A 16,138-nucleotide genomic window follows, 5' to 3' on the forward strand; every position below is an offset into this window, starting at 1 on the left:
TCACATGTGTAGAGTTTGGAAGGCACCACTGTGAGAATGTCTCAAGTTCAATAAAAGGCATGTTGTGTTCCAAAAAGTCTGACCTTTAAAAGACTCCTAGCCTTATATGTGCCTGTTTGACTTTGTGCCAGAGCTATATGCGGGTTCTGTATCTGTGTAAGGACAGGTCCACCTGGCCAAAGCAGTTTGACACTGCCCAGATCGGGTCCCCATGAAGGCTTCTGTGCAGGTAGATAGATAGACAGATAGATAGATGAATGTCTGCAATCTCACACATACAAATAAGACTAACATTAATATTGCTATCACATTCAGAAACATGAGTAAAATGCATTTAGTAAGATAAGTCAGTGTTCTTGTCTTAGCACGAATACTGTCGTAATATCATATCCTTTACAAAGTGATTAGAGCTCCTATCTCTATATTACAATATGAAGACATCATCTAGAAATGTCCAGTTTCCATACAGAAATCTCTTAGCGATACACAACCTCAGTGAAAAGAGCCATCATCTACCAATGTCCAGCTGTACTATAGGCTTTAAGGTCAGCTCTAAAAGCCTTCTGTAAATTGCAATTCTACATTAGTATGCAAGGTGTTGACTGTAAACCTCACTGCAAACTCTTTGAAAGGAGATTGTTACTGTGTTGATTTTACTCATTTCCACACAGTTTGATCCCTACGGTGTTTGCGTTCGTGCAGATGCAAGCACTGAAAACACACAAACAACATATGGAGCTGTTTCACCAGCTCCAGCTCTACTCCCTTTACGGTCCAGTCAGTGCTTCATCTGTAGACTTGAAGTTAAAGCCGCAATCATTCATCCAAACCTTTCCGGTCATAGTCACCTCCACTTCACTGACAAAAAAAACGTCACAAAAGAGGAAGTGCTGCGCTCTTGGCTGGGGTCTGCAGTCTTCAAATCTGACGCGTCCTGTTTGCAAGTTTCTTCTTCAGCAAAAAACTCTGGGCAAATGTCTTTGGGTCACACCGAGCTTCTTCCTCTGACCTACTCTGTCCTCTGTTGCTCACTACAGCACATTCTCTCACTCAACACGCCACTCTGTTCACCAAGCCCTCCTCAGAGTGTGTGACAACCAATGTGTGTGTATGTGTGTATATGTGTAGGTTTAAAGAGTTCCTTTTGGCAGCTCGTAGAAGGAGTCTTAATTTGTCATCTGGCTCTACAGGTGAAACTTGAGATCTCTGGGCGGCTGAGGGGGCGGGGCATAAATAATACAAAAGGTTGAGATAGTGAGAGAGAGACAGAGAAGGATAAAGAGAGATAGACAGACATGGGATGCATAAGATAAGCCTGATTGGCAGTAAAATGTCATCATCCCCACAAAGATGTAATAACAACCCTGACCTAACCACCCAGACACACATTTATGCTATCTAACCTTAAATATTCTCTAACTCTGTTTCCTGAACTCTGTCAGCTGTGTGCATGTGTGTGTGTGTCCTGCTCACACAGGCTTCTTTTCAAGAAATATTATATTTAAACAGCCTCAAAATGAGCAATGCAGCCACCACCAACCTACTTCCACATACGTAACAGCAGAAGAAGGAGCAGAGGCAGGAGAAGCACCCACTTGCTAGAGATATGACGTCTTCCCTCTAGGTATCAATGACAGAGGAATGACTCTCACACACACACGCACACATACACAGAGAACCAGTGAAGGATCAGTAACAGGGCTGTGATTATTAGTGCCATCAACCAAATTATTCCTCTTCGAGAGGGAAGGGGTCGGATTGCTGGATCAGTCCTGTTACAGAGTATAGGTGTTGGGTTGCCAGATCCTGATCTTTTGGTCTCTGGATGTAAGTCTATCTGATCATTACACACCAGGAAAGGGCACAAGCAGTGCATGTGTGTACAGGGTTGCTCATAAAGATGCCTTTGAGTGGGTGCACGTGTGTATTAAATAGATGGAGAGTGTGATGAAAGAGTGTTTTTTTTTCTTCCCCTGGCTTTCCCACAGTTTGTTTCAAACTGTACATCCGCCTTTGAAGGAGAATGAAAAGCCCTTATCAAATGTGAAAAGCTCTGAGCTGCAGCCAGTCTCCCTTTTCCCAAAGCAATCGCTGCTGGCAGGTGGTCCTCCATCTTTTGATAGAATTTGCGGAGAAGAGACAACATAGAGAAACTGGGATAAATGCCCGGGAGGGGGCAAAAAAAGCAGAGTTATGACAGAGGTGGACTTGATGAGGCTCATCAAACGCATTCAGGTCCCAAGGGGAAGCTGTAGACCATCTTTGTCACTTTGCACACATACATCCACACACACATGCACACGCACATACGCACACAGTAATCTGCTGCTATCTAGTGGAGCAGCATTACACCTGCAGCACTTCTTGTAGTCAGGAGTTGGTCGGATATCAGGTAAGTTTACAGGCCTGTGGCAAAAAGCTTGCACAACACACAGCAGTTACCTAACAATTCTGCATTTCCTTACATGATTTAGTTTAGTCTTATAATAACGGGCTGGGAGAAACACGGGGCAATCCAGCTCCAGGAAAAACATTATACTGCAGGAGCGAATAAGACCCACCAAAGCCAAAGCATGCAGGGAAACAGATAGATGTGCACTGTATGTGGGAGGCATGGAGGGAGGGGGAATGGGTGTGGATTTATGCACCTATAACCAACCTTTCCCTGGCACACACCAGACCTCGGGAACGGGCAGCCTCACGTTACTGGAGCTCCATATTCACGTTTCACCATCCTCCTACGGGTCAAAATAGAGCGAAAGACTAAAATCAAAATAAAATAAAAACAATCCCCTTTTTAATTAAAAAAAATCTTAATTACTCACACAGCTTTACGCCTTTGCTGCTGCTCTAGCGGGTCTCGAAGCAGTAAGGGTCGGTCTGCAGGGAGGAAAAGTGTGCCACCGGGAACGGAGGATGAATATTTAACGACCGCTATTCTTCGGCGGCCGGCCGGGGGCTTGAGTTCCACACACTCCGGTGTGAAGAGATAAGGTCCCCCGGATGGGCAACAGCAGTCATATGTAAGGCGATGCACGCTGATGTATGCAGTGTAAAAAATAAACAAGGAAAGCACGTGACATTCATTCTTAATAAAAACGTGAATAAGACGTGAACCTAATTAATAAACTCCCCCGCTTATTTCAAAAGATGGAGCACCATTAAGTGGGTAAAAGTTCATTTCCTCTGCAGTGTACCTGCCTGCTGCCTGCTATACAGTGCGCGTTTTTTTTTTTTTATTGTTGCATTAAACACTTCCTCTCATCCGGACTCAGCAACGGTGGGAAAGTGTGTCATGAGATGGCTCAAGGGGGAAATGGAGCATAACAGATGAAGGTGAGAGTTACCACAACAACAACAACAACAACAACACACACACACACACAAAATGTGCCATTAACGTCTCCACATGAGCAATCCTTCTGCTGCCCGCCAGATGGACCCGCCTGACAACAAACAAACTGCAGAGAGCCACAAACTGCTGCATCTCCACTGGATTCACTCCATAACCCAGACGACCTTGCCGTCTCCCCTCCACACATGACCGGCTGGCCCGGCTGTATCAAAACAGGTCTTGGCTTTGATATAAAACCCACTGTGGCGAGACGCGTAGCAAGAACACCTCGCTGGTGTTTAAGGAAAAAAAACCACACACACACAAACAAGCCTTTGGCTACATCGGAGCTATTTTTGGCACTGTTAAGGAAACAGTGACTTACATGCTATAGGGTTCAGCCAGTCAGCGGATTTGTTCGGTTTTTGGTTGATATCTTTCATAGTTGTTGCTTCCAGACACAACAGGTAGCGCAGGTAATGCGAAGTCGGCTGTCGCAGCTCGTTTTTTAAAAACCATATTCAGAGCTCTCAGTGTGAACAGCTAATGTGCACTAAACTCTTCGTAGACGTATGTCATATTTAGTGTCACATAGATGACGGGCTGAATCAGGTGACCCTGAATCCTTCCTTAGTTGCGCTGAAATAAGTCTTGGCTGCTGGGGTCCTCCCATGATGCACCCTGTTTTTTCTTCACTCACCTTCTCACTCACTATGCGCTGCATTTAATCATTAGTTATTATTCATCTCTGGCTCTCTTCCACATGTCTTTTGTCTTGAATTACCTCCAACTTGTTATGGCAGATGCCCGCTTCTCCCTGAGCCTGGTTTTCTTCCTGTTAAAAGGGAGTTTTTCCTTCCCGCTGTGGCCAAAGCGCTTGCTCATAGCAGGTCGTGTAATTGCTGGGTTTTCTCGATTTTCTCTCCATTTTTGTAGGGTCTTTCTTTACCTTACAATATAAAGGCGCTTCAAGCAACCGTTTTGTTGATTTGGCACTATGTAAATGAAATTGAACTGAACTGAATGATGGATGTAAAATAACCAGTAAAATATAAAAAGAGTGAAAAATGTTTTGCTCAGAGGAACAATTTGATAGTGTGCCAAAAGTGGAACTTTGGTATTGCATGAGGAAGTCAGGAGTGGCAGAGAAGTATGTGTGGAAAGGCGTAAGGAGCAGAGGTAGCGAACGTAGTTTAAATACCTGGGGTTAACCATCCAAAGCAACAGGTGGTGCACAAGAGAAGTGAAGAGGAGAGTGCAGGCAGGGTGGAGTATTTGGAGGTGAGTGTAAAGGGTGAATGTGAGTACATCAGAGGGACAGCCCAAGTTGAGTGTTTCTGAGAAAAAGTGGAGATACCAGGCTGAGTGGGCTTGGAAATTGCTATATTGGACAAAGGATGTTGAACATGTAGGACGACCACTGAGAAGATTCATAAATATAATGTAGGAGGACATGCAGAGGGTTGGTGTGACAGAGGAGGATGCTGGTGATGGGAATGGATGGATAGGATGAAATGGAGACGGATGATCCACTGTGCTGACCACTGAAGGGAGCAGCCAGGAGAAAAAGAAAAATGGGTAGTTTTAATGTCTTAAGGCTTTCCTCAAATAAATTGCATTTTTAAAGTGGTGGATAATTTCAGGACTCCAAAAATTATTTGAGCAAATGGGAAGGAATCTATTTCAAATTTTGGTTAATTTGAAAAAGGTTAATTTGATCTGTAACCTGTGAGGATTGATTTCAAGCAGACGTTGCCTCATTTTAGAATAAAAAAAGAAAAACACTGGGAACCACTGTATTTGGTAAATGATAGCAGAGGGTATGACTCTCTCTCTCTGTCCCTTTCTCTTTGCATGCTTCTTTAGTGATTTTTACAGAGCTACAGGGTGGCAACAGCTTCGAGCATTTGTGCTATTTTTTTCTCTTTGGATTAAAACTTTGCTTGAATTATTTGGCTGTTTTGGAGCTGTTACATCCAGAAGTTGCTGCGAGAAATTGTTGCTCCCCAACAACAGCTTGCTCTGGGCCCGAAAACAGTAAATATCAATCATGCTTGACATGTTCCTGGGCACCTCCGGAGTGAATCAGTCAAGGAAAGTTACAGTGTCACCCCACACGCTGGAGCTGCCTTTCCGGAACAACATATAGAGCAAAACCCAGTTACTCGAAGGTCATGCATCAAGTTACAGGAGTGGTATCAGAAGATAAAGATATACTGTTATTTGAGTGGAGAAATATTAGTGCAGAAGAATATAAGAGATAAACTTTTTTTTTAAGGAAGAAACTAAATGCATGGCTTCTTAATGAAAAGCAAAAGCTCCCCACAAAAAGCCCTCCCTTGCTTACTTACCTTTCGAGTCTGAAACGGATGCGGTCGTGACCATTCTTGCTTACCAGGCTTTGCTGGGTGAACGGCAGACGGGCAGAAGAGCAGTGAGTGGATTGCCAGCATTAGTTTTCCTGCTGAAGGAGTCGGCAGAGTCTCGAGCTGGAACAGCTGTTCTGAGACAAGCAGTCTCTGTAGCAGGTCAGAGGGTGAGTGTAGAGAAGTCCCACTGGGACAGAAGGACTGTGTATGTGTGTGTGTTTGTTTGCATGCAGGAGAGACAAATCTATAGACTGAGACGGAGAGGAGCAGAGAGCTGGGAAGAGAGGAAAGCAGCAGGGCTCATACGTTCATATCCACTTAACAGAGGCTCCACCTGGATAGGCTGGATCGTGGAGGACAGCGAGGCTGTCAGAGTAGCGAGGGCCCTGCTGTGTGTCCATCAGTTTCAAATAAACCCTGCTGCTTCTGCTAAAGTGTCCTTGAGTCACATGTTGAATCCCTTCCTGTTCAGAGACGCACTTTCCTGCTGTTGAACTCCAAACCGCAGTGAATTTGTTCCTGCCACTCACATAAAACTGCTGTTTTTGTGCATCCACAGGCCAGATTGGAGACTCGCAGGCAATGTTTCCAATCAAACGCCTTCTTCAATGAAGTGTGAGTTTGTGTGTGTGTGTGTGTGTGTGTGTGTGTGCACGCGAGGGTTAGTTAATGATGACAAATTGTCTTAAAACATCTGAGAGGTTAAGAAAGGATGTATGACAGTTACTTATTGACTTACATAATGAAGAAGACCTGCTATGGAGAAATTTGAAAATCTTTTATGAGGGAGAACATGATTTTCTGTAAAACAAAATTTAAAAAAAGAAGGACATTAAGTTATATATAAGTTATAATAGTTAGGTCCATGACTATTTGAACAATGGCACATTTTTATATAGCGCATTTTAAATCAGACAATCAAGATGTGATTGAAGCTTTAATTCAAGATATCGTCAACATTTTTAGAGGCTCAGTGGAAATCGCTAAATGCTGTGCTTCCTCCTTGAGATGCTCTGCCAAGTCTTCAGCAGCCACCTTCAGCTGTCGCTTGTTTGTGGGTCTCTCTGTATTCATTTTTGTCTTCAGTAATTGAAAGACATGCTTTATTGGGTTGAGATGAGGTGGCTGACTTGCTCACTGAAGAGTTAGGTTGAAAGAAGAGCTTTCTAGTCAGTTTTGCAATGTTTGGCTGAGCACAGAGTATAACCCTGCACACTTAAGAATTCTTTCTGCTACTTCTGTCAGCAGTCACCAGGGGGGTTTAAATGGGCTGGAACGGACCGGAACAGGCCGGAACAGCATTCTAGCACCTTCAATTAATGAGCCATTAAATCTGATTGGCAGGTTATTGCATATTGCTGCAAATGAGTTCATCTTTTTGTGTGCTGCAGCTTGGTATTGCCTCCGGTGACAACATCAAGATACTTCCTCAATAATAAGAAAATAATAGCATGCTCGGTTGGAAATTAGTTTGCAGTTGGTATACTGTGATGCAGGCTAAAGTGGTAAACTTCATGTTGGACTTGTACAGAGCAGACATGGTGTTCAGGGTCAATGTTAGGTCTCTCAAAGAGAGAGGGAAAATAGTGCAAAGAATTAAGGTGGGAATTGACTCTCCTGGCTGTTTTTACTCATCATCAGTAAACACCAGTGACCCAGTTCCACTGGCAGTAATACAGTGAGCACTGATGTGGTATGGTTCGGATCCATACTTTACTTCTGCCATTATTCTGGTGTTTTACCAGATGTGTTCTGGTAAAGTATTATGTGGCTTTCCTGTTATTGAGTGTAACCAGCGGTTTGTATCTTGCTGTAAACTTCCTACATTTCCTCCCACAAGGGTATTTCTTGATTGATGCGACAGGAAAACACCTTCTTCCTGAAAAATGTCTTAATTTGATGTGAAGTTGTTTTTCTTAACCATGGAAAGAATTCTGTGATCACCCACTTTATTTATCTTTTTTTGTTGGTGTTGGTGAGTGGGCAACTGCATTCCTTTTTCTTTAAGAATGTACCACATTTTAAATGTTCCCAAAGTTTAGTGTCATCAACATCTGTTTGGACCTCATATTTATTGAGACTTCAAACAAAAAACAACCAAATGCAACTTCAACAGCTGGAATCAATTCCAGATATTTTATCCACTTAATTTGTCATGAAATAACAATGGAGCAGCTCTCACCTGGCCATGAAACTGCTTGTCTGTCTGAAGCCTCTGAAAACATAAAAATCTATTTAATTCCTCCACAGTTACTGCAGTAGCTTTGTTTTGTAGTGTGTGGGGAAAGATTTACAAAAATTACAAAAAATCAAATGTGTGTGAAAGATGAACAAAAGAAAGTCAAGGAATGAAATTATCACAAAAGAAACAAATGACTGGTGTGGACCCATGGGAATATATCAGTTAGTTTAGTAAAAAGCATGTCCACTATAAATGGACTAATAGGTCAAAGATACAGCACAGAATAGCATGTACGCCAAGTAGCAATCAAGAAAACTCAGAAATGCATTTATTATCCCTAAAGCATATGTATATTTATCGCCCTTTGTTGTCTTTGTACATGTACAACAAAACAAACTCAAAGTAACAGCCAATCATGTCCCAGATAATATCAGTTTGTGACAATATACCTGTATGGGGACATGATAAATGATTGTGCATGACGGATTCCATGTAACCACATCATCTGTGGATTTTCTCAGTTGCATGTCGTACTCTGATTATTGTTATTATTTTGTTTTTTGTATGGTTTGTTATCACCAAAAGTTAATATTTTACAAATAAAAAAAAAATCTGCGGCTCAGAATATTTTGAGAACAAAACAAAACAGTTGAACATTTTAGAGTTTTTATTTGAACGTTTTAGTGTAATAAATGAGGAAAGAGCAGGATTTACTGAAAGTAGACCTAATGAATTAAGGCTTTATTATGAGAAATCTTGGCTTTGATTTTAATGACTAGCAACCTCCCGTCACAGGGTGATATCTGACTGATTGGTTATCTCTTACAGATAATGGAAAGTAACGTTATTTGTCTCCTCTACAGCTTCCGGGAATGAGCTTTCATTTACTAGAACAAATCTCTGGTATTTATCTACATTCACAACATTTATTACAGCAAACCCACTTAGCTGTATTTCTTGAAAAGGGCTATTAAAACATGATTCGGCTTCAGCATCTCTCCCCTCTGGGTGTTTTGAAAACACAACATTGTAAGTTCGCTTGGTGTAGCTTTAGATCTACTCCACTATTGAGAACATGAGAGCAAAGGGGCAACAGAGATAAAATTATCATGTTGTTTTCTGCACAGCAGGTGATTATTTGATCATCGGGAGCCACTCGGTTCTGAGATTCGGCTTTCATGTCGGGATGGTAGTGTGGAACAGAGATAACACCTGTGCTGGCACTCGGAAGCACAGAATTGGAATTTATATGAAAGCTGACGCATCTTGTAAGCTTGTTATATGAAGCCAAATTACAATTTCTGATCTTTTTAAGTAGAGGAAAGTAGGCAGTCCACCCATAGTTGATTTTCTTTTTTATTTAGACATGGAGCAGAGACACCTAGCAAAAGGGATAGCTGTGGCCTTAGACTTGGCAGACTTGCTGCTTGCTTTGACTAATTGTACTGCAATCTGAGACATTTATTCATATTACGCCTAATATGTGGAAGATGTGCAGCTGTGATTTATCAACTTTTTTTTTTATGGCAGGTTCCATAAATTTATATTCAGAAGGGCTAACTTCAACAGATCGGCAATAACACCACAGCCCACAGAGAAGACATTAAAGTACTGCATGGTCTACAAAGAGACAGTATAATCATTTTTTTCAAGAGAGCCTTTAAAATGGACTTGGCATTTTAAACACTCATAACATGTAATGAAATTTAATGTGAAATCAAACATTCAGGTGAGCATTAAAAGAAGAATACAGTTTCATCCTCCAGTGCCCTTCATTAGCTCGTGGTTCACTAGCTGGGACAAATACTTCAGACAAAACCTTTCACTGTGTTTGGTTTTTATGACTGTGCTCCATTGCTCTTGCCGTTGTTGGAATGGTTTTCGTGTTCTCTGCCCCTACATTTAGGATGCTCGAAATTTAGGTTAGCACTGTAACAGGTGTCAGACTCAGAGGCAGAATCAGCGGGTAGGAGTAAGTATGAGAAAAGAAGCTTTACTAGGCATAAGGCAAGATGTAGGTCAGAAACAGGTAGGCAGTCAGCAGAGGCAAACAGGACCAGAAGCGTTCGGGCAGGCAGCCAAAAGTCCAAAAACTAGCTGGGTTCAAAGTTACCAATGCAAGCAGGCACACTGGCAGGTGGGTAGATGCAGAGAAAAAGGCTGCAATAGACAATTTGGAGAAGAAAGTTGAACTACTAGGAAGCTACATATAGCGTGGGTCTAATGGGGTAATGAGGTCCAGGTTTGTCGACAGGTTCGGTTAAGTAGTGAAGGTGGAAATATCCTAAGAGGCAGTGGCTAAAAATCAATACAGTGCATTCATATACTTAACTGTGCTACTCCTACTAATGTCAGCAGGGTTTCTGTGCTCTGCTCATAAAAACATATTAAATGTGGAGCCTCAAAAATTAGGTTGTATCTATAGCAGACTTGAAATGAGACCTGCAAGCAAACACAGCAGGTAGTGGGACAAAAATAGGCTTTTACTTGTCAAAAAGACAGCATTTAGGTCAGTAACAGGTAGCCGGCCATCAGAGGCAAACAAGGCCAGGAGGGATCAGGCAGTCAGCCAAAAGTCCAAAGAAAAACTAGCTGGGGTAATGGTCTCTGTCTCTGAAGACAGCAGGCTGCAGCAGACCTTTTCAACGCTGCACATTTTAACTTGGCAAACGAGAAAAAGCACAGGTGAAACTAATTTCATTAAGTTTGGTTCCATCAAGTGTCCCAAAGAGGCCAGCATGCACAGTGCAGCCATTTTTAATTGTATTAACTGAACCTGTGCAGACAACATGACAAGTCAAACTGTCTACTGAGCCGGTAGTGGGCGGATTCTGTAGAAAATAGAGAAGTGACTAGCTTTTACAAACAGAATGGAGCCGAGGGAGGGAAAAGCTTCCAAACTAATTACATTTATTTGATTAGAAGCGTCGTTATTATACAAGCTTGGGCGACCGTGGCTCAGGGGGTTGGGAATCGCATCTGTAACCGGAAGGTCGCCGGTTCGATCCCTGGGCTCTCTGTCCTGGTCGTTGTGTCCTTGGGCAAGACACTTCACCCTACTTGCCTACTGGTGTTGGCCAGAGGGGCCGATGGCGCGATATGGCAGCCTCGCTTCTGTCAGTCTGCCCCAGGGCAGCTGTGGCTACAACCGTAGCTTGCCTCCACCAGTGTGTGAATGTGAGAGTGAATGAATAGTGGCATTGTAAAGCGCTTTGGGTGCCTTGAAAAGCGCTATATAAATCCAATCCATTATTATTAGTTTGTGACAAGCTGTTTGCACTTTGAATGGCGTCTAGGCTGTGGTGGTGGAGCAGAGGTGAAGAATGATCTGAAGATATGGAGTGGGGCTGCTGATGAGCTCAATCCAGCGAGCGTTGGCTGCTGGTTCTGAAACTGGAGCTGAATGTTGGCGGATGAGGGCTGGATTGATCTGACACTAAAATGACAGCTCCCGGCAGCAGTTTCACAGGTCATGGCAAGATCTGATTGATTTAACAGAGGGGAGAATGCTTTCAGTAAGCAGATGTGATGAATTCAGAGAGAGAGGGGGGGAACATGTAAGTAAATATTGAAAGCATGAGACTGAACCTGCAATATTACTGGGCTGGTATATACACATACCGTGCAGCTGGAGTAATAAGGTTTGGCTGTGCAGGTGTAGAATCAGGTTTGCTTAGGAGTGGAAAATCAGTGCAAAAGTCTTGCAGTGTGCACTGGCATTAACTGGAAAAAGCAGTGGCTATGTGAGAAACTGGCAGGTTGGTGAGTAGCAGCAGAAATAAATACAAACAAGTTAATAGGATAAAATAAAAGATCACTGAAACTACATTAAGGAAGCGACAGTTTTAATTTCAAAAGTTCCACCACTGGATCTGGATTCATAGTGTCTGACTGCATCACAGAAAGACACATTTTGAAGAGTTACTCTAGTAAAAGCTTCAAGTTTCCACAATGCACTTGGCTTATTTTGAACTAGGCTTGGCTCCCAAACTAGTTGCAATTTCACAAATTGTGGTTGCAGGTAAAAAAGCTTTGAAAAAATAAGCTTTATAGTTTGTTTTTTTTACCCCATCATGCATGCATACAAGGCTGATGGGGTATTGTTATCACGCCGTTGGGCAGGTGGGACACCCAAGTTTGTGAATGCAATAACTCGAGAATGAGGCGATGCAGGATTTTGAAATTGATACCATATGTGCAGCTACTAAAAATCTCACAAAAGTTCAAATCTCAGTGACTTTGAACTCGAGGTCAAAGTCAACTTTTTATGAAAATCACAGAGAATTTTCAAGTTTATATCATCAGTGCATCTGCTAAGAGGCAGAGGGGTAACACTGGCGACGTAACCCGTCAGCTGGATTTCAATACTTTTAAAGTGTTGAAATCTAAAAGCAAAAACAAAAAAACAACCCAAAAGCCCACGTCAAGCCCTGCATGGAGTACAGTGAAGGTCAAACATTTAAGAGAAGGCTGACCTTCTGTGTGCTGAGTTGCACTTTCTGGATGAATTCTGTTTGGCTGCCTCGATTTCAGGGTCCTGGTGTCATTCACGCTTTCACACACTGAGAGAACCATTGTTCATTTTACTAGTAACCATGTCCTAATGTGAAAAGGCAAAATGACTTGTTAAGATACATTTGAAACCCCATAATATGAAACAAAAGCATATGCAGGTTTACACACCTGCCAACCATTTGTAAATTAACCCCTGCTATTGCCTTTAGGGACCCCCACTCCTTAGAAAAAGCAGTCACCCAGTAGAACAACAGCGGCTGGTTAGCAGGCAATTATCCTTACATTGCATCCTTTTCAAACGACCCCTTCCCCCTCTGATTTTTACAGGATGCCTGTAAATGTTTATAGTTCACCAGAGCTTTATGTTCATTAGTTGCATGCTCTTTTTCTATTTACAGAACTTAAACAAGAGCCTAAAAGTAGAGCCACGGACAAGTGATCAAGTGATGCCCTCAACAACCCCCCAGCCCCCTCATCCCACGCTGTGCTCTCTCTCCCTCCCTCTCTGTGCATGGGGAAGGCACAGGGCTCTCTCAGCTTGCTGCTGGTCCCAGTTGGCCACTCATGATGGTCAGTCCACCTACGCCACAGTGTTTTTGCCAGTTGCAGAAAAAGCACAGGCAGCAACAATTGTAATCAGGATGCATGGGAGAGGAGAGCCATCAAAGGTATTTCTTGAGCAAATTCTCCATTCCACATAGACTCACACAAACCCTCTGAAGTTGGCACGTGACTAATTAGCATCGAGATTTTGCCAAAGCTGTTTACGCTTTCTGTGTCTCTGTCTGTCGCACCCCCCTCTGTGGGGAAGAGTAAATGCATGGTGTAGCCTCCAGTAGCAGCTGGAGAAAGTCGGCGATAATGTCAAGAAACAGCTGGAGCAAGTTCACCTCATTTAAGGCATGACACACTCACTTGTTTACTTATGACTCATATGCACACGTCTCCGCATACATTGCTGTGTCACGTGAATCCAACCAAACTAATTACCTAATTGGTACATATGCCGTGTTTGTGTGTACATATCTGCATGTTTAACAGGGAAGTATACCAGCAGGAATCCACTGACAGGATGCTGATTCTAGCAAATGATATCCATTCTTCTTTTACACACAGTACTGTATGTGCTTACAATCCAAACAGCTTGCCAAAGTGGGGGAAAAAAATCCACATAATCTCATTGTAATGGATACAGTTTGGGGTTTCTCACACAAAACATTTTTTCGGAGTAACATCACAGCTGTCCCAGTTTTCTCCAGTTTGGGGGAGTGCCCACTTTTAAGCCTGGCACTTCTGAGGAGGACGGATTTCTAAAAAGTGCTGAAGGGGCACCTGCTAACACTTTTAGTAAGAAATTTATGATGAGACATTGAATAGTTGTGGAAATAAATCAAAAGTATGTAATTCTACAAAAAAAAAATAGGATTTATACCACTGACTGCTCTGTGAACTGCTGCAATGAAATTTCAAAAGGCACATCAAGCTGGAGTCGGTTACATTTAATGATTTGCTGGTGTGACCAGACACTGACGTTACTGTCATTTCATTAAGTACACCTGAATTACTGACAGGTGCCAGACAAGCTGGTCTGAGTATTCCAGTAACTGATAATCTACTGAGATTTCTCCACACAACCATTGCCAGAGCTCACAGAGAATGGTCTGAAAGAGAGAAAATATCCAGTGAGTGTTGAGGTCAAGGGTCAGAAGAGAATCGCCAGACTGCTTTGAGCTTGTAACAAGCCAACAGTAACTCACATACTACTTGTTGCAGTCAAGGTACGCAGACAAGCATCTCAATATGGTCAGAGCCCCTGCGTAAGCATCCGTTCATCTTGTGCTTTTGATTAAATGTGAAGATGTATTTGTTGTTGTTATTGTATTTAATTGTTTTAAACACATAATTCTCTTCTTCCATATTTCTTTACACACCGTTTCTCCTGCAAAAGAGGGAAGCTTTAGAAAATAAATTCCTTTACAGTTTTTACTATTTCTGCTTTTGCTTGCAATTCTAAGACCTGGTGTCTTTAGTAGGCCATCCTTTTCTACTGGTCGTTGGAGCCCAGGTGCTGCACTTAAAATATGGTACATTAAGAGAAAAATCTCTGCACCTAACCAAGTTCTAAACTCTGGTTTGGCCCCAGCACGATGCTACTCATATCCCCTAAAAGCAGGATTTCACATGGACTCCCAACAATTGCACAACAGAAGCTTGGAAAAACATTGCCTGTTGTGACAAATCTCAATTTCTGCTGTGACATTTCGATGTCAGGGTTAGGTGGTGTAAACGATATGAAAGCATGGTTCCATCCAGTCTTGCATCAACAGTTAGTGGCGGCGGTGGATGGTGGTGCAGACTTTACAAACTTTGAGCCCCTTAGTACTAACTGAGCATTGTTTAAACTCCACAACCTGCCTGAGTATGAGTGCCTACCCATGGTCTGATGACTGCTTCCAGCAGGATAACACACCCACACCATGTCACAAAGCTCTCTAATGTGAAAAGTCTCCACAGTCAACAGATCTCGATTGAGCAGAAGACCTTTGGGATGTGGTGGAATGGGAGTGTCACATCATGGATGTGGCACCGACAAATCCGCAGCACCTATTTGACGCTACCATGTCATCAACATGGATCAAAATCTCTGAGGTGTGTTTCCAGCAACTTGTTGAATCTATGCCATGAAAAATTATTGCAGTTCTGGCAGGTGGTCCAACCCGCCAATAGCAAGGTTAAGTTAATGAAGCAGCCAGTTAATAAGTAATAGCGACACTAACTGTATGTCAGTCCATAACAGCATGTTTATGACATTCTCATGGATGCAGGGTATCACAAATAAAAGTGGCCATCTGGTACCCAAGTACAAAGCATCGTAGAAGATTGCACAGTAGGTGGAAAACACCGACGACACCGACGGGGGACAAATGATCCCACTGGAGCCATAATAATGTGGCCTTCACTGATCACATCGACCACACCATATGTGCAAGAAAATGCTACAGCATTACCTTACAAAGAGGTAGGTGTCTGTGTGCAAGAGTGTGTGTGTGTGCAAGTGTGACTGCATAATGTCGCCACCCCACAATCCCTCTGTGGTCCTTCAGGAGATGCAACAGATGGACGATATCCTCACAGAGCCGCAGTTTCTCATTCAGGAGAAAAATGTCTCAAAAACCAATCTGCATGAAATTACACAATAACCAAGCTGAGACACAAACGGGGATTAAAACAGTCATTTGCCAGCACACTGAGTGGGCACTTGTCTGAGCAAACTGATTGATTGATCAACTTAAAAATTCAGCAAAAAATTATAAGCACTAACTTTATAAAACCGTTTTTGTATCCCTTTATTAGTTCGGTTGTTTAAACCTTTTAAATCATCATGTTCAAGATTTAATGCAAGCGATTAATGGCAGAAAATTAGTTAATCACTTGCTCAGTGATTTGTCACACTTGTGATCAAGGAATATCGATTGGAACAGTAAACCCACGACGAGGGAATGCAGCCCAAGCTGAACTTTCACAAAGTGACTTGATCAATGGTTAAATCTCCTGACAGCAGTTCAGGTAATTGTTCAGTCTATCCCGCTGCCAGTGCCTCAGGAATTCTTTCCTTTTTAATATTTCAATAATTGCTCCCTCTAAGACTTTGAAAATAGAATATTTTACTCGCTCTTCTTCACAGCATCCAAACAAATAAGCCCACAATCTTTTCTTATCCCTAGAGAAGCCAGTAAC

General features: G+C 42.5%; 1 protein-coding gene across 1 annotated transcript in view; it reads right to left on the reverse strand.

The window, feature by feature from the left end:
- myo15ab (myosin XVAb) overlaps positions 1-4,307 on the reverse strand; it is a 56,935-nt gene extending 52,628 nt beyond the window's left edge. Inside the window, exons 1-3 of the mRNA XM_040023644.1 lie at positions 2,826-4,307; positions 2,660-2,738; positions 84-221 (exon numbers count right to left, since the gene is read on the reverse strand). The gene's annotated coding sequence lies outside the window, so the exon portion shown is untranslated. The remainder of the gene's footprint in view (positions 1-83; positions 222-2,659; positions 2,739-2,825) is intronic.
- Between the last annotated feature and the right edge of the window lie 11,831 nt (positions 4,308-16,138).

Source organism: Simochromis diagramma, unplaced genomic scaffold (genome assembly GCF_900408965.1).
Source record: "Simochromis diagramma unplaced genomic scaffold, fSimDia1.1 OVJJ01000302.1, whole genome shotgun sequence".
Taxonomy (NCBI): Eukaryota; Metazoa; Chordata; class Actinopteri; order Cichliformes; family Cichlidae; genus Simochromis; species Simochromis diagramma.